Genomic DNA, 24,942 nt, shown 5'->3' on the forward strand with positions numbered 1-24,942 from the left:
GCAGCGGTGAACCCTGGGGACTCAACCCCTGTCTCCTGCTTTGGTCCTTCTGTTCAGCTCTCCATTATGACTGTCACTCTTATCATCAGCTAATTCCAGCTTCCTGCACGACTTTCATCATATTTTAATCTTTTCTTCTTCACTCTTTTTTAGCTTTCTTTCTCTAAGTATGCTTCCTGCCGCATAGAAGTAATAGCTTTCCTTCCCTTCTCCCGTCTCCTTCGATCTTTCCTCATTTCCCTTCCCTCATCTCTTCCTTCTCTTTCATGTCAAAGCTTTCATTTTACAACTTCTTTTTTGTGCCCTTGGGTTGTGTCTGTGTGGGATCACGAGGGTAGCGTTTCACCAAGATCAATGACGGCTTAAGATATTTCATTTAAAGTGTCAGATTAAATTAGGTCTAACCGCGGCAGATGGGGGTTTAAAGGCCCCTGATAGAGAGCAGGGACATGCTCTCCCATCAGCATCGATTAGCTCCATTGTCATTTTTGGACGGAGACTCATGTGATTAATTGGACCTTAAGAAGTACCTGAAGGTATGTCATCAGATTTTACTTTGGGATTGAGATTTTTTTCTTCTTGAAAACTGACTAATCAGTTTCCGAGTTTCCTTCTTCCCTGTCATGCAGTTGTCATCTGAGTTACAGTGAATCTGGGTTAACTCATGAGTCTTTTCTGTGTAGAAACTACTTGCGGATGCTCAAAGTAAATCCACCGCAAAGCACATCTGACAATAGCAAAGACTCAAGAATTAAAGACTGTTGAAAAGAGGAGGAGAAAAGACTAAAGCGGCGTGTAATCAAAACACAGAGGTGAGAAAGAGCAAAAAACAAACTGCTGCTTTTACTGTTTTCTAGAGAGGAGGAAGGCATGGGGAATAGGGAATAATAAGAGACAAAAAGCAGAGGTAGGGTAGGAGAGAGATTATTTGTCACCACTGACTGTTCAAGGGAGAGAGCCTCGTGGCACTGACGGCCTGTGGAGCTGCTCTTTGAGGATACTGGATGAACTTGTCGTGAGAGATGTTTGTGTCTCTGCAGCTATGAGCTGTGGATAAATTCTCCAGTGAAGGATTGGAAGGTTGTTGTGTGTATATGTCCACAGTAATGGTCATCAATATTATACTTTTATATATAAAGGAATAAAGGAACCGAAGGCCTTATCTAGAATCCAATGGTTTGTCTTTAGCCCGTGGGCTAATTTTATGGGAGCCCTGGTGTGATGAAAGGAGATCCAAATTTTTGAAAAGCCTGGAGATCAGCTGAACAAAAAAAAGAAGCAAATCATCTTTATCTGATACCTTCTTGTTCCTTCCCGATTGATGCCGATTGATTGCCTACACAGGGTTGTCTGATTTTTTTGCCCTAAAACTCTTCAGACTTTACCTTACAATATAAACGCCTTGAGTTAACTGTGGCTGTGAGTTGACGCTATAGAAATAAAACTGAATTGAATTGAACGTCAGGTCTTGACTGAAAAAAACTTTGACTTCTGAGGTTGTAGCTGTAACTTGACTGTCGGCTGGACATCCTTCTTTGACTTTTTGGTGCAGTGGTCAGAACACAGGTTAGAAATTTAGATTGGGGGGCGGGGACTAATCTGTGTGCAGAATGGTGTTAGTATTGTAGAAGTAAGGGCAATTTGCTGACATTTCAGCTTATAATAGACGTAAAATTGCAGAACTGTGTGTGTGGGACATCAACTGAAGGTTCAATCTGTGATGTTTGTGGGTGCTGAAGTGTGGAAAAAAATGTTCTGTTTTATAGGAGCTTATTTAACATACATTATATTGTGCAACATTTTTGCATCAAGAAGAGCTTTAAATGCTCCTACAATTGGCATTGTAAGAAAGAATGTTAAAAGCAGGCAGATAAAAAAAAGAAAGGACATTGCCAGCCCTTCTAACTGGATTAAAACTAGTGGAATTTTTGGGGAGCTGATTCCTAATTTAAAGTTTCTGGCCAGTTAGAACATGTAATATGAATGCTTAAGGTGAAGTAGAGCGCAGACATGGTTCTTATATGAAAATGATCAAGAATCCAATTTTTCATCAGTCCTATTATGAAAGTATAATGAATAAAATGACAGGATTGGCTGAATTTACCCTGAAGTGACCTTGGATTCACACAGTAAGAAATTTTGAAGAATGGATTGCCTAATAGATAGAGCCTCTAGTCGAGTGTCTAGTCTGTTCGATAATACCAACCTGTCTCACAGCTGATCCAGTAACCCACATTTGTACAAGTACACAGGTACCTTGTTGGCACTTGACAGATCTTTTATTGCCTCATTCAGTATGTCCCCATTTTGACTTTTGGAGGTTCAGAGAAAGTCAACACAGTGTGCGTTTCCATTTGAGTCGCTCACAATGCTACACATTGTCAACATGGAGCAGTTGAGTACAAACATGTTGTTTGACTTTAGGCTGATACTAGTGTACCTCACTCCTTTGTGAGTCAGCTGCTGCCACTATAGAGGTTTTGCTTGTGACGTCATGTGCTCGTTGCTCTCCGCCATATTGGACGTGATAAGCGGTAGTGATCATGTTCAATCACTTATATGTAATATACATACAAATTATCACTACTTTTTTCACAATGCCTACATTGTGCTGTGTGATTGGATGCAGCAATCAATACTTTCCCGTTGAACACACAAGAATACAGAAAAAGTGGAAGAGAATGTAATTTTTCTGCCCGTTTCTCATGCCGACCGCTTAGAATACTAATCAGGTGGAACCAGATAATCTTCCACGGCACACCTGATTATTTCTCACGGCACACCTGAGCAGCGGCACAGTGGTTTTAGTGTCCTAAAACTTGTAAACTACTTGTCCTTGGTATATGATGTACTTTTTGCTGCTATTAAAAGCTGTCTCCATCATTTTTCTGGCAAATATCCAGAAAATGAAACCAGCTGAGCTGAGACTGAGTTACATGTTAATACAGTCTCGATCAAAAGTTTCAGTTTCAACCTGTTTCAGTTTAAGTGTTGTTTTCAATAAACTGCATGCTCAAAAAATGTTTTGTCTGACTCCCATTTCTTCTTGTTGAAGCTTTACTTGGAAACTTGCAAACTATGATTTTTTTTGCCATTTTTCAAGTGGTCTTAAACTTTTAATCGGGACTGTGTATTGCTTCTGTTAAAGAGTCCTGACAACAGGCGTGACTGTTGCCTTACATTTCTTCTGATTGGCAGGGCTGAAAGCACGCTCTTAACGTTGATGCCTAAAACAGCAGCAATGTGGCAAAAACAGGCTGCAGTTCAATGATTGCAATGAAAGAAAAAAATGAAAATGGGGCTTGAAGATTGAAGCTGGAAAGGGCGAGATAACAGAGTCCACGTCTACTTCTCCTCTTGATATAAGTGTAACAGTGGGCCAAATGGGCCTTTTTCAGCCCTGACTCATGCTAATGCCTTAATATGAAACGCCGCCACTGCACAGCACACAAATGGTGTGAATCTACATTTTTATGTCATTTGCTATAAGATTGATAACCCATTAGTCTGAGCATGGCAGGCTGAGCACAAGGTAAGGAGAAATATCCACACTTGGTTCTTATTTACATCAGGCCCATTCATCTCCCATCTCATTTTAAGCTGAGCTTGACATTGAAATGGGTGCGTATTAAGCACAGAGAGGGGAGACTTTGGTATGTATCATACCGTTTTTTTGTGTTTTTTTTGCTCCACCCAAGGAGTGAATCAGAAATGATGAATGGCATGGCAGTTTAATGATCTTGTAGTGGCAAGGCAAGTGCTGAAGCAGGCGCATTACACGCTAACTGCAGTGAGATGAAGATAGACTTTTGCCAGAAGTGTGTAGCAGTCACATAAAAAGCCTCTTCGTCAATTAAAGGAATGATCTGTGGAGTAAAAGGCAATGATAAAGGTCATACTTATTGGACTCTTTCTACATCCACATACAAAACATCTTTCCTCTCTTTTTCTTATTATGAATATGCACCAGTTCCAGAATTCACCACATTCACTGTGATGCCCTCAGGATTTATCACACCAAGCATGCTCTCGAGCGCACATATAGATCTGTAGACTTTCGAGGAAATTAAGGGGGTAATTTGCATTTTACAGGGCTCCTTTTGTTTCTGCGAGGCCCATATCTTCAAAATAAGCCACAATGATGTTCTCTCTAGGCACAGCAACCCCACATCACAGGCTCTTATCACGTGTCAGCTGGGAGGTTCAGTACCAATTACAATTACATCTCCATTTCGATCTCGCACTTGCCACTCTTTGCCATTTTTTTATCCTATAGCTGCATTGTTGTGCCATCTCTCTTTTTTTGTATGTAAAGGTATCAGAGCTTGGTCAAACACTAATCTGCCCTCGGTGCATTAGTCTGTTGCACGATACAACATGCCACTATGAGAGAATTAAATCCACTACATGCACCTTAGGAGTCTGCAGAGCACAGGCATCACTTTCTGTATTGTTTCTTGCAAGTTTTTTTTTTTTTTTGTTTGTCGGATAAGTAATTGGATTCACTTCTGGTCATCTCAAAGTGTGTGTGTGATCCTACTTGCTTAACTAGAAGTGGCATACATGTGCATGCGTGTCTTGGATGGTTTAGCCACAGCTACAGCCAGGGAATGTTGCTGACACGAACGGGAAGACCACCACTTTTGTATTCCTGTATAATAAATCAGCATTGCATCAATCATACCATCAAAGCGGTGGTGGGTTAGCGCTAGGGCTTATCTGCGGGTAAACTGAAGAAGGCTCGCATGAATCGTAAGTTTTTTGCAAGGTTATGTGAGTTCATCACATCTTATGCCACATGTCAATGTTTCAGTGCACATTTCAAAGCGTGAGCTGCTCTGTATTTGCCAAAAGATGCAAACCACTCAGTCTCCATGAATACATTAGTAGCTGCAGGCTACATAGAAAATTACTGATCCCACTGCATGTAACAGGATCTTACTGCTGAATGTGAATACACATCAAGTCTGTAATATTGTATTTTATGCAATTGTAGTAAAGGCTAAAGGAAATGCATTCTGTCACTCATTGGAAAAGACTGATGGGAAAGTGATGTGCCCTGTGAAGGATTCCATATGTATTGGCTGCAAATTCTCCAATAATATAATAATGCATTCTCCAGATGCAATAAACTGATTTGTTTCCAAGCCATTGTTGGTTTGAGCTGGACAGAACCTTCTCTCTTTTGCAGTGGTTGTCCTATCCAGCTCCAGTAAAAAATAAGGTTGGTTTGTCTTTATTTAAAATTATGGTGAGTATACCTTTGAGATTCATTACAGTATACATTTACTTTGAAGTCACTAATCAGAGTAGCACAACGCAGTTGTGTGGTTGCAGAAAAAATAACTGGTAGGAACTGACATGGAAAGGCACGAGTCAGTCTTGGCTACCTTAATGCCACAATTATAGATCTGTCCCTAATACTTTATGGTATTTGGAGGGAAAAAATAATCTCAACTAGTAGCTGTCTGTATGCGTTATTGTGTTCTTATGGGTGGGTGTGCTCTATTCCTGCTAGCCAGTGCATCCACCTAAATATCTCTTTTCCACTGATGTAATGCCGGTGCTGCCGGTGTGTCCCTGCTGGTGGTGGTTGTGCTTTCTAAGAACCAGACCACATTTCGTGAACCCTTAGTGTAAAATGTAAAAAACAATGGCGGTGAACAAAAAAATTAAAGCCAGTCATCTGCCAGTCATTAGTGAATTTCTTGCAGCAGCATGAGACAGTGTTTCCAACTTTGGGTCCAGCAATATTCATGAGTCATGCTAATGCTATTGTTTTTTGCTGTTTTTTCCAGTGGAAATGTGCGCACCAGTTGTGCTACCAGTTGTAGATTATAAACCTATTTTATTTGCAGGATTTACTAGTTTTGGAAGCAAGGCAGCGCAGTGGTTAGCACTGCCTCACCACAAGAAGATCCTGAGTTGGATTCCACCATCTGGCCGGGTGCTATTGGCCGGGGCCTTCCTGTGTGGAGCATGTTCTCCCCGTGTTTGCGTGGGATCTCCTGGGTACTCTGGCTTCCTCACACAGTCCAAAGACATGCAGTTAGTGGGGTTAGATAATTGGTGATTCTAAATTGCCTGGTGAATGTGAGTGCGAGCGGTTTTCTGTATTAGCCCTGCGACAATTTGGCAACCCAGACGCTCCTTCACCCTGATAAGTATAAGTGAAAGAGAATGAATTGGTGGACTGTATTATTTGACAATCTATTGGTATTGGCATTTCTAACAGCTGACTGGTGGCTGTAGCTCATGAGGTGGAGCAACTCTACTAATTGGAAGGTTGCATAAGAATCCTTGGGCAAGGCACTGAACCCAAAGTTGCTCCGCTCATCTGATAACTAAACGAGAACGAGAACAAAAGTGAGAACTAAAACTAAGAACTAAAACTAAGAAACTGGAAATGTGGAACACTGAAAGCAGTAACACGGGGAAACTTACACACATGCTAAGATAACTACTAAGAGGGAAAGGACTATAATCACTAAGAACTAAAGAAAACCAAAACTATGAACAACAATAATCAAATAATATAATTACTGAGTTTGAAACACAAATACTGGGTTGCAGACCAGTACCGTGACAGTTAGCTGGCTTGACAAAACCTAAAACCCAGGTTGCAGATAGCAAGTGTTAGGACAGCGGTTATTAAGTTTTTCCCTTAAGCAGGGTTTCCTATTTCAGACTCTGTGCTCGCTCACATAAAAATGATCATTCTGTCATGTAACCACTGTTCCACATGAAATGATCCCCATGAATCCTGCCTGCTCCAGACGCATTATGAAAGGATGATAATGGCTGATTAAAAATACACAAAGAAGAATATTAACATTAACATAGTGTCAGAGTGTATTTTTGGTTGTAAGTGCCTACTTGTACTATCACAGGTAGAGGGCAGGTGTCAATAAGAATTTATTCTTCTTCCTGCTCCTTTTCATGCATGGAAACAGTGTTACTTTAATTGAAAGGAAGGTTGTGTATAGGAAATGAATTACTGCTATATCCATGTGTGAAAACATTAAAATGCAACACTGTTGCAGATAACACAAAGGTTAGAGCTGCAGAGAAGACAGATTTGAGTGTGGGTATGTATTACAGCTCTGAAACTTTAAAATCCATACATTTTGACATAAATGTTACTGTTCCTCAGCCTAATAAAGCAGAAGCTGCAATTGCTTTAATTTGTTGGCAGATCAATGTGAAATACATTTTAGTGCTTAACAGGCATTCTTAAATGTTACAGTCCCATAAATGTGTGTTCTGTGTTTTAGTCGTGTTAGAATCAAGTACAACAACATTTATACATTTTCTGTGTCAACAAATTAATAGATGCACATTCCTATGACAATGCCTGGTTCATTCACTGGTTTTAGTAAGGTACGGCTTAATAACTTTATATGGGCATTATACATTCTCTATAATTTCTTTAAAGTGCACTGTAAATACAACAGTCAGTGGTAACGTGGCACTTCTGACTGATTTGAAACTGAAATCTGGAAAATAATTTGCTCCCAACCAGGGTACGTGTTCAGCAATAAGTTTCCACAGTAATTTAGCCAGGTGAAGAAAGCCACTTTTTGCAAAACAGAAAATGAATTTGAATGAATAAATAAATAACAAACATAGGAAAACTTGTTTGTATTGCCGGTTTTAGCTAATATGTCATATTTTTAAATAACTAAATACCCATATCGATTTTTATCCTAAAAATCCAATAGGGGTTATATTATATTAGCTAAAGTTAAGTCTAACTGGTTCCTAATTTTGGAAGGTTGCTTGAAGCCATGTACACCAATGTAGCATTTTTGAAATAAGCAAGCAATTAATGAATTATCCAGTGAACAGCTGTCTGTATTCTTACTAACCGCATTGGCTAAGCCACGTCCTCCATTCCTGGGATTTCCAGTATGCTGTGACCAGTGTCTGATGTAATGCAGTCCAAAGTAATGCAGTACTATAATTACTACAGTGATGCACTATTAAGCTTTAGTTAGGTATTAGTAAGTGCTGTATTTATAAATTATGTAATTTATTAATACAGATATAAAAGTTTATTTTTGGTTAATGTGGTAAAGACAAAACTTTCATTGCTAATGCACGACTCTACAAGCATCTACAAACAGAGCATGCTAACACAAAGCTAGCTAATGCATGCTTCGTCAGTTGCGGTGCAGTATATTGTAGGTCACGTTGCAGACTAATGCAGCGATTAGTGATACAAACTTCTTTCTCCAGTGAGTCAATAAGAAACTTAATGCATTACTTTTGTGCTTGTGTATATAACAACCCCAACATTAGCTATGATGGTCACAAAAGATCTGTTCATCATTTGTTTTTGGAACGTTCCATATTGCTGTGTCTATCAAAAGCTCTGTTATGACTTACCATCTATTTGGTGTGGCTTTATTTGCTCAAAGGATTGGAATATGACACAAATGCAGCACGTCTATGATGCCCATGGGCAGCGGTTCATGAATACACAATGAACTCCCGTTTGTTTATCATTTCCCCTCTCATTTCACTGATGTTGCTGCTTATGCCCTCTGGGCCTGGATGACACTGCAAACCCTTTAATCACTGATTGATGCCAACGCACACATGCAAGCTCACTCGCACATATCACACAACAATTCCAATTACTGATTCAGCATCAATTATTTTCTCAGACAGTGCTTATTAGGAGATACTCACTGGAACTAGGATCCTCTGCTTAGTTGGCTATTGGATTGACAGAACGTATGTGCAATCACTTTGGATCCAGAATAAGCAAGTTTTCCATTCACTGGCAGCCTGGAGGGGGTTGAGGTTTTCAGTTGTGACCTAATGGACTGGTGGTCCAACATTGATCTTTGTGCAGTGGGTTCAAAGATTGGAATCAGACCTAGTTTATGTGTACTGTTTTATTACTGGGATGTGTTCATACGTCATGAAGCATGGGTTAGTCTGCAGACCAAGTGCAAAGAGGGATGCCTTTAAACATGGAAACTACACTTCCCAGCAGAAATTCACAATATGTAGAGTATCATCTTTAAGAGAGCAACAGTTTATGCATTCTAATATAAGGACATACAAGAAAACCTATAGTATTTGCATGTTACAGCAAGTGGAGCAACTGCTGTGTGGTGACAGCATACGGCAATCGAAAGCATCTCACGGACCAACTGGGACTTAATGGGACAACTAAGAGGCAAATGATTTCCAAAACCCACTAAAGACAGAACCACAGCAGTCTGCAGAGGCGAGAGCAGCTAAATGACATCAGAAATCAACAGTGAAGGGCTTTCCATGTTGCATTTGCATTTTTCAGTTTACATGCTTGGGATGGCTCGCACCTTGGGACGATTCACCTGACTGTCAGTCAAATGCCTATCAGTTACATGCATAAAATGTCATTGGTAAAATATCAACAATTAGGTTCCAGTCACCATGTCTAACCAGTGCGTGCCATGGAACGATCTGTGCTGTCAATAACGTCAGCCAACTGTGCAAGTGTGTTTGGAGATACGTCGGATAAACACAGAAGGGAAAGCAGGAGACTAATAAGAGACTATTTGGAGTCAGTATTGTAGTAATAGATGTGTTTGGTGGCATGCAGAATGTCTCTTTGAGGTTTCATAGAAAGTACTGACCATTTCAAAGTGCCTTTTTTTAACCAAGCATTCAAAGCTCCAATGTATTTCCTCAACTTACATGAAAGAAAACATAACCTCTCAGTTAAAGTGAAAAGCTACGACCAGAGAAAGCCTTTGATCAGTAATAAATTGGTCAAGAATAGCCTTCATTCTTTTCTTACATATGGTTTCAATTCCTCCTAAAGGCCATCGCATCCCAACATTTTTCTGTTTGTTGGTGTCTAAGGACCATAATTTAATATCTATAGTATCTGTTTTATACAGATCGCACAGATGGTCATGGAAAATGTTTAGCATTGATTTTATCCAATTGGCAGGGTATGGCATTTTATTTAAAAAGCAGATAGTGGTTTGATGTACAACAACAGTCAACAGTCATTTTACTCGGAATGGCTGTTTAATCACTTGTTATACACAAATAATTAATCAGACGATCACACGCAGCAACCCAATGCTTTTAGGCATGTAGACAAGGTCATGACAAACTGCTGAGTTTCACACCAGGCGTCAGAATGGGGCAGAAAGGTGATGTAAGTAACTTTGAATATTTTGTGGTTGTTGTTGCCAGACAAGTGTGTCAGGTGTGAGTTTTTCTTTATTTTGGGAATTGCTGATCTCCTGGGATTTTACCACACAAACGTCTCTATAGAGAAGTCCAAGAAGCAAACAATATCCAGACAGTGGCAGTTTCCTGGGCGAAGATGCCTTGTTGATCCCAGATGTCACTGGAGAAAGGCCAGACTAATTTAAGCTAATAGTAGAGTGAGAGTAACTGAAACAACCACTTGTAACAACTCAGATGTGCAGAAGAGCATCACTGAGTGTACAGCACATCAGACCTTGAAGCAGATGGGTTACAGCAGCAGAAGACCACACTGGCTGCCACTCCTGTCAGCTAAGAACAGGACACTGAGGCTACAATTTATGATTCCCAAACTGGAAAGATTAGTTGCCAGATCCGAAATTGATTTAAACAACATTGGTGTATAGATGGCATTTTCTTGGCACACTTTGAGCCCTGTTAGTACCAGCTCAGCATCATTTAAATGCCACAGACTACCGAGGATTGTTGCTGATCGTTTCCATGTGTTGCCTCAGTTAAGGTAAGTCTTCATGATTAAACAATAAGAAAGAAACTGAGCACAAAAAGCATCCATGGGAGAGTTCTGAAACGAAACCATTGCTGACCAAAAGGAACACAAAGACTTGTTTCATGGGAGCTTTGTGTTTTGCTTTGTGGCATTTTGACTGTTTAGCTTGATTTTCTGTCTGGTTTAAGTGTGGTTAGGTTTACGGAAAGAACTGAAACGTGAAAATTCGCAATATCAACTCTGTTGAAAAATTAGGCAAATGCTGCTTGAAAATGTGGTCCCAAGGGATTTGTATTTGTTGAGTGGAAGTGGAAGCTTTGGCCTGCCCCATAATTCATTTAGGCCACACAAAAAACGACTCCTCTTAATGTTTTTTCTAACTTGCTTGTGCAAGTTCTGCATATGCAACATTATGTAGCAGGATCAAAGTTTTACATCATTAAATATTATCATAGTTTAGGACCCAAAGACTTTTCACAGGCTTTCTCCAGGCTGTAAAGTACAGAGTGGTAAAATAAATAAATAAATAAACAAAAATGAAATTAAATAACTCATTGACATAAAAAGTTGTTAAAAGTCTAATAAGTTTTCGGCTAAACTTTGGACGCTATCTGGAACAGGAAATTCTGTCATCCTTGCTGGTGCAGTCTGTCAGGGTTAGCAGGTAGGTTTGATGGTTGCTATAGTTTAGACAGTTAGCATCAGATGAAAAGGAGACCACTGTGCACCCCTGCAGCTTTAGTGTCAGGTGAGGGTGAACTGTGCAGCATGCACCCTGTAGCTTCAGCAGCAAGTGCTGAGGAGAAGCTTGCTTTATCTGCAATGTATAGTTTTACAACAATCCGAGTAAAGCACTTACTGCAAAAGCAAGTAATACTGTTGCTCATTATGCAGAAGTACCCTGGACAGCTCCCACAGTCATGGCCGTCATAGGATCAGCACACTGTCAGCTGTAGTGACAACTTGTTATTATTTGGAATTTGTATTTCTAAAAAACTCAACATTTACATAATGCTGTTGTTTTAAAATGGGTCATTGCTATGTAAGATGTTAGGCTACAGTTTACTTTGTGCACGTATTTCTGGTGCAGTGATGCTTAAAGCACATACAGTGCTCTTTGTATTAGAGTACATTTCTTATGCAGTAGCTTCAGGTACTTAATCTTTACCTAAAGCTGGGAATTACAGTGAATTATTGAATGGTGGAAATTATTTGATTTTGTTCTACTGCAGATTCTGATCATTATTATTTGTTTTAGAAACCATTTACAAAAACCCCTCATTTTGAAAATGAGGATGGGTTATCCTTGAGAAGTGCACTTGAGGAGCTATGTAATCATAGTAGCTATGGCCTTTAGGTGTGACGTGCAGAATGTTTAACCAAACATTTGCATGTTCATCATCCTCCCCTCATCCCCTACTCTTCATCACTCATTGTTACTGGTGTCCTCTGTTGTCAGTAATGTTCTTTAAAACCAACCCCTGATTCAATTTTCTACTTTCACCTTCAGTTGTCCTTGATTTGTCTCACTTTGCACTCTCCTACTGTTATTAAGCCTTCAGCTGTGCTGGATATTACATTCATGAGTATTGATTTGTATGGGCACCCTAAGAGCTCAAGCTATTTTGGAAAACTGTGAATTAATAATGAGGCAGGTCAAGCTGTTGTTCCTGAACACATTGTAAAGATTCTGATCATTACCTTGCAGGTTGTCAGGGGCATTGCTTGTTCTTGAACTTCTTATTGAACATGGTAGAAGCCAGAAGTCAGATTAACAGAAGCCTTCGTATCTGCCTTTAATGCACTTTTTAATTTTCCATAGATGTTTTTTTAATGTTCTTATCTGAGAAGCCTGAGTGAAATTATGGGGTTCTTGTTAATTAATAAGGCAGTATGTGGATATAGGCTGTTGAAGCGATTTAATCTCTGACCTTTGGGTTGTCAGATGTTCTCGTTACCCTTTATGATATCCTGATGCTAATTTGGACAGTTAATTTGAGGAAGTGATATACAACTTAAGGAGGCTTTCTCTAAATTTTATGTGACTGTACAGCCTGGTCTAAAGTGATGTATGCATCTTTTAGAAATCTGATGATTTTTTGCAGTTAAATGACGATTGTAAACAGCTGTACATCATTAGATGTGGGAAAGTTCATTAATTTCCCCTCAAAATGAACCATATTACCTGAGTTATGCAAAAAGTAATTAATACACACATGTACCAATACAGTTTTTTCAAATCATGACAAATATCGTGAAAGAAAACAAAGAAAGATTATTCGGTGTGGCATTTCTCAGATATTTTAAATGGATTTGAGACTAGATTCAAATTAAATTGCAAGCTGTACTTAAAAATGACTGCCTTTCAGTGTCTTTCTTTTGAAGAAAAACTGATTTTTGCCACAGCCGTTGCTGAATGAGGAAGTAGGCATCCCCATCAGCCCACAAAGGGGCTTACTCATTGATTTTGCTAAGCAGGGGAAATGTCTAATAATGAACACAGCGACAAACCTGTTTGAACTGCATAACAGTTGCAGGTGGGGATTCAGAAGTCTGTAACCAGACAAAGTGACAAATAATTCCTAAACTTAATTTTGAGATTCTGCTGCTGCTTGGAGTTTTTAAATTCAGAATGAGTTACTACGTGTATTGTAGCACTTCAATGTGAAACGTTGCATAATCGCACAAAACATGTTTCTACTACCACTACTTTTTTGGCTTTAGCAGGGTGGTTGCACTACAGTGATGTGCAAACATAGTAGTGTTGGGTATTTTTAGAGCTGATACAGTGTAGGACGGGACAACAGGAGATATATTTGTGTTGTGGAAACTGAGAAGACATGAAAGTTTTATCATTTTATCATCTAGCAGTGACACGTGCCTTCATTTCTCTCGTTTGTCCATGTTGAAAAGCAGCAGAGTGGATGCTGTTATTTCCAGACTCCACCCACATTACTGAGCAGCTCTCATCTGGCAGAGACACCCAACAAGGCGATTTGTCATGACCCAGTCGTGATTGCCCAGCCACAGTAAGTGTTGGCATCGGCTGAGCAGCATATGTGACAGTATGATTGTACCGGTGGCTGCAAAGAACTCATGAGCCATCTATGAACCATATTTTTTATAAGGCAACTCTGTCATTAAATAATGCGGGCGATCACTGGGATCAAGGGGGTGGAAGGATGAGAGCAGTTTGTCCTGGTTTCCGTTTACTCATCCCACTCAGTGTTTTTTCCACACTGGAAAAACATGGACAGCGGCCACTTCTTTTTTGTCTTCCGGTCCAAACTAAGGCCCAGTGCGGTCCAATGTGGCAGCTTTGCTTGACTTTCATGTCCAAGTTCACTCCCCTCTTGGGGAATCGTTGCAGTGCTAAAGTGAGATTAAAATCGTAGTGTGGAGGCTTTGTGTTCAAACCTAATGCACCTCAGAGAGCTTGGGTAGCTTGGCTACATGTGTTTTTGCTGCTTAAATGCAGCCCCCTAGAGTATTGAAGCTGACTGGTTCAATATGTGGTCTGTGCCCCTGAAGTGCGTCACAGCTATAAATGCCATTAAGCTTCCGCAGCTAATGTACAATGATTTTCCAGTGAAACACGAGTAAAGATGTCATTTTCACCTGTCAGTCACAGTGAGACGGTGGCTCATACTGAGGTTTTCACAGCTTCAGTGTATTACGGAATAGTTGAAGTTCTCACACTTTTCTAGTGCTGGAAACACCTGCCACATCAAGTGTATTTTTTCCATTTACTCGTGAGTTGTTGGGATGAAGGCTTGCCAAAAAAGTATTTAAAAACACATAAAGCATGTGGTTTATATGAGTGAATTTGTAAGTTTGATCAGCAAAGGGCATTTTTAAAGATATACTGTAGAGAGCTTTCTAAGACTTTAGGTTTTGGAAAAATACAACCCTTATGATGTCATCAGGTTTATCTCAGCTTAGAGACTTTCTTAGCAGTAAGTCCACACTCGTCAGAGGCATGGATTTTGAAAGACTTTTACCAGATAAGATATATACCAAGATACTGGGACATGATCTCAAGGACACACGGTGGAAGAAAGTCAGAGTTTGTAACCCTGAAGGACCCGAGTCAGAATGCTCACTTTCAGCTTTTTTATTTTATTCACAATGACTGGGTTGTCAGTTTTCCATTTCACACTTTTCGCAGGCACTTTGCAGTGCTCGCTCGCTGCCTGCTGCTCTCTGCTGCAGCTCCGTCCTCCTTTCCGGCCTGGCCACTACTGAAATAGGGAAGGCGTGATTAGATGATGATCCCTGACACCACACCCTGAACCCGCTGCTCCACTCCTCCCCTGCAGCCGAGCCACCAACCACACCCCGCCACAGAGATGAATAATAACTAATGATTAAATGCAGAGTGGTGTGTAAACAGATGGAGTGTGAAAAGAGGTGAGTGAAGAAGAAACACACAGTGGCTCATGGGAAGCTTCCGGAAGCCTGACCGTATTGCAGCATAATTAAGGGAGAGTTCAGGGTCATCTGATCAAGTCTTAACTGTAAGCTTTATCAAAAATGAAAGTTTAAAGCCAAAGTTTACCTTAGTGGCTTAACTACTCTGACATCAGCTGTTTTAGGGATATAGGTCTTCCTTAACTGCATAAGAGAAAACTTGTCAATATTACATGCATCTGAAACACTCCAGTGGTGAGCACACATTAGCAGCAGTTAGGTGATAGGTTGTGTAGTCCACTAGTTGCAGGACTGATAGTTTGATCCAATGTCTTGGCTCCTACAGATCATTCTGTACTTCTTTTTAACTCACAGGATCTTGTGTCAGTGTTCAATATCGAACCCATCCTGTGCATGTCAACCAAGTAAAGCAAAAAGTGGACAGCTTCTGTCCACTTTTTGGGACACTTTCAGTTTCACTTTCAGTTTCTGTCATTAGAAATAACCCAGACCTTTGCTAGATAATGCCAAGATCTCTGTGAGAAAATGATCAACTCATACAGACTTCTTTTCAATATTTCATAGAAAACTTTTGTTCTTGTCTAGACAATGTCCTTGATGTAGGCCATCAGTTAATCTACTGTCTGAAAGAAGTCACTTACTCCTCCCTTTAAGTACACTTTCAGGTAAGTGGAGCTCTGTGTTCAAAGCCAGAGCTATCTGTCTGGGGAAGAGCAAATAAGGAGAAGTCTAATAGGTGTTTTGAATGTGTATTTTAAATATTTTGAGTGGAATTTTTGTCAGAAGCTGCATGTAGGTAATTGCGGTGCTGTAGGGCTGGCGATTTCCATGCCTTGTACCACTCAGTGGGTGGACTAGCTCAATTAGTTTTTCCATCGTGGCCATAAGGAAAGAAAAAGATGCAATCATGACAGGCGGCTCTGACTGTACCAATAGAGACTATATAGAGACTGGCTATATGCAGCCAGTCTCTATTATTATTTTGCAGTTCATTAACACATGACTGTTGACAGAAGAGATATGTCCATCAGTGACATCTGGGGCCACACGCAAGGCATTATCCTCAAACCGGATTTATTATCCATGTTCAGTCCCCTTGCTCAGACTTTCAGTTTCCAACGTGCTAGCTCTAACTTTGAGATCCATGTGGAATGCGTCAGGTTTAGCAAATAATTTTTCAGACCTTGCAGAGGAGAAAGTCTCTGATTTACTCTGAGTCATGAAATGGTAATGAGGAGTAGCAACTCTGTATTTGAGATGGAACCTAATGCTCCATTTCCCCAAGGTAACCTTTCTGTAACTCTGAAGGTTATTGTGAGACTCAGTGATGTAATTGCTACATCGGAGCAATTTGCAATCCAAATGACTTCGTCTCTGGTTTTTGGATGGGACTACAAGTCTGTTAGCTTGTGTTAGCCGGTACTTCTGATGGCACAGAGAAAAAAACACTGCTGCGGATATAGCAACTGCCAAAAAAGCTCTGTCATTTGATGTGTCTGTACAGTCAAGAAATTGATGTTAGTCTGGCAGTTAGAAAAGAGGTTTAGGGGGAGATTCCAATCAGATTAAATTTTCTAAATAAGAAAATAATATATGACTTGATCACCTGAACCAGAAGCCCACTCTGCAAAATCACTGGCTGAGGACAGTAATTTGGATCTACACCAAAATGTAACAGATTTTTCCTTAAATATTCCACCTGATTTTATGATGTAGTTTGCTGATAACAGACGAATGGCAATAATAAGTATGGTGCTGGTGACTGACTGAGGAAACCACAACTGCTAAACAAATGATGTGAACTTCTAGTGTGTTGACTTCATGGTTTGAGAGAGAGAAGTTTTAGAGAATGTCTCAGAGCCTTGGCCAGAGGCATCATTTTTTTCAGGTTAATTGTATGAACTTAAAGCAAGTTAGAATCAAGATTACCTTGAACTAACCTTTTATTATGGCAATTTGTAAAAAACAAAAAACAAAAACCCCAAACAAATCAAAGAAATGGTTTGTAGGACCAAATGACGGCATGAAGTGATGACATTTTTACATCCAGAAGTTTAAGAGTTAACTTCACTGTGGCATAATAACAAACTATAAAGTACTTTTCTGATCTAGTCTAAGGAGCTTGGAAAAAAACCCATCTAGACTTCTTTAAGTTTGTTGAAGACGTTTCACCTCTCATCCGAGAAACTTCTTCAGTTCTAAGAGCAATTGGTGGAGAGTCCCAAACTTTAAGCCCTGCTGGGAGTGTCCCTAAAAGGGTTGTGGACCCACCAATTGATCCTCTACCTAATCACACGAGTCAAGGTGTAAAAATGGGTGTGGGTCACAATCAGCCAAGGTTTCGGGTGAACCCACTGTGAGACCTTGCCTCACTCACTCATGTGACTTACTGAGATCAAATGAACCAAGATATGAGTGGGTGTTAAGGCGTGTGGGAAGGGATCTCAAAACTCGATTATAGATGGCAGACAGTTGGTGTCGTAAACCACCGCCTCTGTTCAAAGATGGTCGCTCACAGTGGACATAGATGCTTCTTTCACTCCTCTTTCAAACCATCTGTCCTCTCTGTCCAAAACGTGAACATTGGCATCCTCGAAAGAGTGACCTTTATCCTGCCGGCCGCACGGTGGCACGGTGGTTAGCACTGTTGCCGCACAGCAAGAAGGTCCTGAGTTCAATTCCACCATCAGGCCGGGGTCTTTCTGTGTGGAGTTTGCATGTTCTCCCTGTGTTTGCGTGGGTTCTCTCCGGGTACTCCGGCTTCCTCCCACCGTCCAAAGACATACAGCTTGTGGGGATAGGTTAATTGGATAATCCAAATTGTCACTAGGTGTGAGTGTGAATGGTTGTCTGTCCCTATGTGTTAGCCCTGCGACAGACTGGCGACCTGTCCAGGGTGTACCCCGCCTTTCGCCCTATGACAGCTGGGATAGGCTCCAGCGCGACCCTGAAAAGGATAAGCGGAAGTGAATGGATGGATGGATGGATTCACTATCACAAGATTTCAGATGAAGCATGAATGTAAGCAGGTTTTTCTTTTCATTATTTCTTTTGTTTCCATCAGTTTCACAGCTAGTTTGGCCTCCCTGTAAACATATACTCCAGCTATTTTCTGTTTTTGTGATCAACATGTTATTGATTTAAAACAGCACAACTGTAAACTGCAGTAGCAAAGCAAACATTGGTCACAAGGCATAGGGACAGCAAAGAAAAAACACAAAAACACAAAGTCACAACCAGTTATTGCCTCTTCCAGGAGATAACTTTGGATGAGAAGATTTTCCAAGCTTCAACAGTCTTTATTTAATTTTGCTGTGGTATGTTCAAAATTAATAACACGGATAAGACATCGTATCCAGAATGATTCCATACAAATGTCAGGACTGAACCATTGCTTTGTAATAGTCTTCTTTGCGGATGTGAATCCAGTGAACAACAGTTTGCATTGTATTTGTTTTAAGGAGATTTCAGAGGTATCATTAAGGAGACAAAGACCAGGATTGGGAATATAAAAAACTTCCAGCACCTCAGATAACACAGAGTTCACAAAGACCCAAAAATTGGATACAACAGGACCGTCCCAAAACATGCAAAAATGTGCCTGGTGACGAATCATTGCAGATGTGACAGTGATACGTAGCCTGTAGTTTCATCTGGAACCTCCTACAGGGTGTAATGTATGTTCTGTGTATGGTTTTGAAATGAATTAATTGATGCGCCAGGTTCTTAGAAGTCAAACTCAGATTAGACCACACTGTATCCCAGTCTATATTAACCTGTACTTCTCCCAGTTCCCTGACCCAAATAGATTCAATGGGCAGAGGCTTTATACCATGTTCGGCTAATTTGTTGTAGATTTTGGAAACAGAGGGACTGCCAGAGTTAGGCAAGATCCATTCCAGCATGGGATGAGAAGGGAGAGGAGAGTCCCAGGGGACACCATATGCTTTTAAAGCTGATCTGAGCTGCAGATACACAAAGTAAGAAGATGCAGGAAGAGAAAAACGTGTCCTTAAGTCCTGAAATGAACGAAGGCCTTGGGCGTTATACTCCCGCTATTTTCTGATGCATCTTTTGGCATAGCAGCTGTTTAAAGGGGTTTCAGTCCTTAAAATTCTGATCGGAGAAATATTAAACTGCCCAACCACTGGTGAGATATTATCTGCTATGGTATCATAACCTGGAGTTTTGTCTTGCCTGAGAAGTCTTTGATATATGCACACATGACACACGGTCAACATGTGCTCATCTGCTGTTAAGATGCTCTTCCAAACTATGAAGTCACTCCATCACTAGGTGAGAACACTTCCTTTGTTTAGTGGTTGTGTTTACTTCATTTCATGGCAAATTGAAAACATCAGCATTACACATTTACCTCTCACCCATGTTGAGGCACTCTATCAGTTTTAATCTAGGAGAGCACATTGCTGGTATATAATAAAAAAGAATTGAATTTTAATTTTCACAATCAAGAACTGTTGAGATGTGGAAAAATGATCGTTCCCTATTAATCACTGTGATTAATAAGTGCTACACTGTGCATTTTCAACTTTCATAATGATGGTTATTATTTTAGCTTCGGTCTCGCTGTAGTGCGTGTCCCTGATGGAAAAAAATGCTGAACAGTGTGGATGACATCACAGCTCTGCAGCAGAGCTCGTTACGCCGTCATGCCTCAGACATGTCATGGGATTATGAGAAATGTGAATCACTTTGCAAAGATATTGTGTGCCAGTGCTCCAGCAGCAAAGCATTAATGCCCTATAATTTCATTAAGTGTAATTTGCATAACAAAAACAGAATGGATTCATTTTGAAATGATGCATTTCTTTACGGCCTATTTTATTAACATTCATTACCCTGTACAATTATTTTCAGTTCTATTTTTCAGACTTCATAGTATTAGCATTATCACCTAGTTTCTTCTTGTGCAGCCCCATGGGAAATTTACCAAGAGCAATTATTATATCATTACTAAGGATGAAACTATGCACATTTTTTACACATGTTAACAATAACATCCTTGTTCAAGCGTACTGTAATAATTTGTGTCAAGTGTTTGGGGATTGATTTAAAGAAGTCAGCAGTGTTATTGTTTGCCTTTCACTCTTAGACTTTTCTTCCCTTCTCAGAGGAATTTCTCGGACACTTTTTTAAAAGTCTAAAACCTAATTAGTACTGTCACACTTCCCCAGATTTGACAAATCCACAGACTGTTTCAATCCCGTTATTCCCAAATCATCTGCCTTTGGCTGATCAGCATCAGTTGGTTTCCAGATTTCAGCCATATAACAACTACGACGTGCAATAAAATGACACCAGCCAAGAAGTGCGTTACATGAGAAGCAAACATAATTCAGGCATTCTTAGATATATTCTGACTGTTTTTCCCAAGGACATTTACAGTCCTTGGTGGGCTTTCTGCTAAACATAGTATTAATGTTCGCCACCACAGAGGAGCTTTTAATGGGTTTCTCGGCACGTCTCTGTTGAGAGCGGAGGCGTGTGTGTCATTGGTAATACTGAAATTTTAATGCACTGATTAAAGCAGAACATTTATTGATGCACTTTCAATGCATCATCTTTAAGCTATAACCTGCAGAGTTTCTGTGTGTGGCTCCTGAGGCTGGGAAAATGAGCTTTTAATTGAGTCACCCCTGGATTTCTTATTAAAGTAGATTTTGTATTTCCTACATATACTTAATGTTTTCTCTACTGCCCATGCTTGCATTGCCACTTAAAATCCTTAAATGCTTTGTGCCTGTGGCAGTCTGGAGCTACAAAACACATGCGCACACACACACACACACACGCACAGATCTGTTTGCTGTCTTTCAGCCAAAACCCCTGAAGGTTGCCCATTTCCTACTAATAATGTCAGCCTGCATTCTATGTGTGAACACGTTTGTGTCCGTAAATGTTTGAGTGAGTATAGGGTGGCTGGGATCTAAGCTTTCTGGCGGCTTATCAGTAAATGTACACGTGAGAGTGTGAGGATATGTGAAGATGCATGGACAGGTGTGCCCTGCCCTCCTGGAGGGATAAGAGGGCAGCTCTCCAAAGTGTGATAACTCGCTCAAGGCTGTGACTTTGAACAAGGGCGCTTTCCTCTTGACTGAAGGAAGCTCATTCATCATCACACATGCTTTATAACAGCAGACAGACAGGCAGGCAGGCAGACAGGGAGATGCAGGCAGAAGTTTGCCGTGCCCGCCGTCAGTGTATCTGCCTGTTTGTGAGTCTGTCGTGTGCGTGTTGTCCTACTGGCCCCTACTGGAGAGCTGTCCTTAAAATGGCACACATTCATCCACTCAACATGAGGACAGCGGACTGGAGAATTAGGCCGGACACTGCCATGATGTTGTTCAGTGTATTATGAGCTGTTGTTTTTGTCGTTTTGGGACCAATTTGATGTTGGGGCAAAGTGGCAACAAAGATTTCTTTTAAGCAAGCTGAAGAAAAGACATTGCATTTGGAAAAGGAAGCAACTTTGCTTTTCCAAAGAAGCCATTAAAACAAACCAGTCAAGCATAAACAGTGAACTGAAGATATGCTGCAGAAAAGTGACAGATTACTTCAACTTCCCAGTGTTCTCCTTTGCCCTGTGTCTAGTCCTCCATGTTTTCCAGTCCTCACAGAAGGAAGAGATTATAAAATCAACTGGCTGAAGCTCAGAACCTTCCCTGATCCCCCCGTCTCCCTCTGGAGATTGATGTGTGCAAGTTGAAAGCCCTTCACTAGACTCTCATACTCTTCATGGTTTTGCCCTTTATTATGCATGCTTCTGCACCAATCGCCAAGGCTGTGGGGGTTCACTGATAAATGTCAGCACTTGAAATGAAGTTTTGGAAACACCTCTGTGATTTATTAAAAAAGGTTCTAACCGAAAGGCCAGATCAACAAAGTTTAAAAGATATTCCTGGTACAATACACTTGTGTTACAAGTGCGGCCTAGGTGAACTAGTGTTGTTTATCTGTATCTATATTTCATACACTCTGTGCCTGATTTTTTGCTGTGGGAAGTTTGACAAAGGAGGAAGGGGCTGAGTTTGGACTGGAATAAACCAGCAGAATTGCCATGGTTACTGATAATATCCACGATCTGTTGGTTTCTACCTACAATTCTCTGTCTTTTTCTATCCTTGTCCTTACCTCTGACTCTTTCTTCCCTTCCACGCTTGGTGGGTTTGATGTCTGTAGCTCATGAAGCATCGCCGATGATTTACACCACGACATGCTTCCACTGATGGATAGCTGCATTACTGCCAGATGTGTCATGCAAGATGAACAGTAGTGGTGTCAGGTAATGGATAGGGCATGGACGTGGAGACAGGGAGTTGTCTTTTACCGTGGCTGGTTAAAAATCTTGGTGTGGTTCAAAGTTGTATCTGCAGATGGGGTACAACAAAAATAGAGGCTAAATTGAGAAAGGCACCTGTCATCTCTTTTACAGCTCTGGTAAGGCATTTTAATATCAGTGATTAGATTTAAAAACAGCAGGGGAGATGTCTCACCACAGGTGGGCAGAATCTGTTTGAGGTCATCGGAGCATGTTGTTCTGCTCGTATCCACTTCTTGTTGCAGACAGTTCACATCACCAGAGTTTCCCCCAAGAAGTGACTTCTTTAAATGATTCATCTACATTTGCTATAAGAAGAATACGTATTTCTTGCAGCTATAGAATTAAAGTATGGAGATTTCTTCTGTGCAACAAAAAGAAATTGAGAGCAACTCCATTCTTGTTTGGCTTTAGGAAATTATATCACAGCCAAAATGTTCACAAACTGAATCAGAAACAGTGTCTTGCACTGGATCACAACACTATGCTAATTTGTGAGTGTTTATCCCAAGAAGGTCATTAAACTGAATAACTCAAATGCAAATTACCACAGCTGAAAACTGCTGTTTTTAGGAAATGAATGTCATTGATTACTATGTGCAGAATTAGAATTTTCTTTCTAGCCTTCTCCACAGAGACATTTAGTTCAGCTACACAACAGAAAGGTGTCCTCTTCTTGGGGCATGAACCTGCACTTTCACCTGAAGGGTATTAATTGGGACTGGGACACCATGACTGACTGCTGGCAACTCCTGTGTTGCCTGTATTGACCTTTGACCTCTCACATGCAGCTCCTATCACACATATTTGTCTCTGGGGTCATGGCTTGCAAGGTCAGAGGTCATTAATCACATGTGAAGTTGGAGGGTAAAAGGCTCAGCCCCCAAAGTGCAGCATCATAAAATCTACTCCTGGCTGGGGATAACATCGATCTGACTTGATCACTTGCTGGCATGTATTTATGGACATGATTATGGTTTATATTAGACTTAGCACAACATCATAGACAAATAATAAAGGATCTCTGGGTGTGAACAGATATTGTGGGAGGAAATTCATGACTGAAGAAGATGGAACACTGAAAACACAACATCCAGATGAACAGTGTCAACTTCCTGGGATTTCCTTACCTGGATGATTGAGCATGCTTCAAGACATTTTTACTCATATTTTTAAGGACTGCCTAAAGCTAGTGTGTGAGTATGAGCAAATCACAAAACATGGCAGACTACATACAACATGTTGCACACTGGCAAGTAGCCCACACTTGAAAAAAAAAAGCAATATAAAAGTATTTTACTGTGTATTTTACAGTTTTTTACTGTCTTTCTAGAGTATCATTAAATTCACATAAATAGACTGATTTTACATTCAAATATAAATTAACATAAAATCACTGTAAATCTAATAAAACATAATTTTCTTGTTTTTTAAATGTATCTGTCTGTACATGTGCATATATTATTATTATTATTATTATTATTTAAACCAACTGTTAACTGTATATTTCTGTACATTTAAGTATTATTATTCATATTGCCGCATTCATTGACCTTGTTTATAGGTAATTTCATTGTTTAATCACATTAAATTGTTCCTAATTTAATGTTTAAAAGCACTTGAAAAAAGAAAAATCCCATGTAAAATTAGGGCAACAAACTGTATTGTCATTACTGAAAATAACTGTATTTTCATGGGAAAGTTATTTTCTGTTATTTTCTGGTATTATTTTGGCGCCCCAGCTGCTGGAATATTAGTGTTTTTTTAGGATTTGTTTTTTTACGGTGCAAGAGTTTGTCTAAGACAACTCACTACATGTGTTTCCTTTGTTTAGTTGTGGCTTTAGGGTTGTGGTGAATGTCTGGCTGTGGAATTGTTGTAAACTACCTTTCATGGCTGGCTCATTATACAATATACAGATACAAAAATAGGCCATAAAGAGTTAAATGTGAAAATGAAGGTGGATAAATGTGTTGAAGGACAGAGCCCTATACTTGCACTGTTGGTGGATTTAACCTGCTTAGTGCCTTGCTGCTGCAAAAATCATCCCAGTGCTGAACCCAATGTCCTGCTAGCTTAGGTTTAGATTGGAATCCTCTACAAACATCCACCTCAGATAAGGCCGAGGCCTGGAAATGCTTTCCTTGAGTGGACACGGTCAGTTTTGCCACGGTTGATAAAACATGGTAAAATGACAATAGTGCGTTGTAAAATAGTGTGAATCTGTTAGATTCTCATTGAGCAAACGTAGATGTGCTGTTTGTTGCTGATTGTAACCAACAAAAATCTGTTGGGGCAAGAAAATCAAATTACTGTTAAATTAAATGCATACAGAACCGTTGATTGTTAAATCCTTTCTTTGCTTCCCGAGCTCTGCCTGTGCTGTTGAGGTTTGCTTGTAGCCCACACAAATTTTAGTAGTAGTAGTTTCTTTCACATCACTGAG

General features: G+C 40.2%; 1 protein-coding gene across 2 annotated transcripts in view; it reads left to right on the forward strand.

Moving 5' to 3' along the window:
• The window catches only part of nav3 (neuron navigator 3), a 398,636-nt gene that overhangs the window by 3,399 nt on the left and 370,295 nt on the right, over positions 1–24,942 (forward strand). The window contains exon 2 of one of the 2 annotated variants that reach the window (XM_040050291.1): positions 13,908–13,917. The exons of the other annotated variant lie outside the window; for it this stretch is intronic. The gene's annotated coding sequence lies outside the window, so the exon portion shown is untranslated. The remainder of the gene's footprint in view (positions 1–13,907; positions 13,918–24,942) is intronic. 2 annotated transcript variants of the gene reach the window in all.

Source organism: Simochromis diagramma, unplaced genomic scaffold, assembly GCF_900408965.1.
Source record: "Simochromis diagramma unplaced genomic scaffold, fSimDia1.1 OVJJ01000131.1, whole genome shotgun sequence".
NCBI lineage: Eukaryota > Metazoa > Chordata > Actinopteri > Cichliformes > Cichlidae > Simochromis > Simochromis diagramma.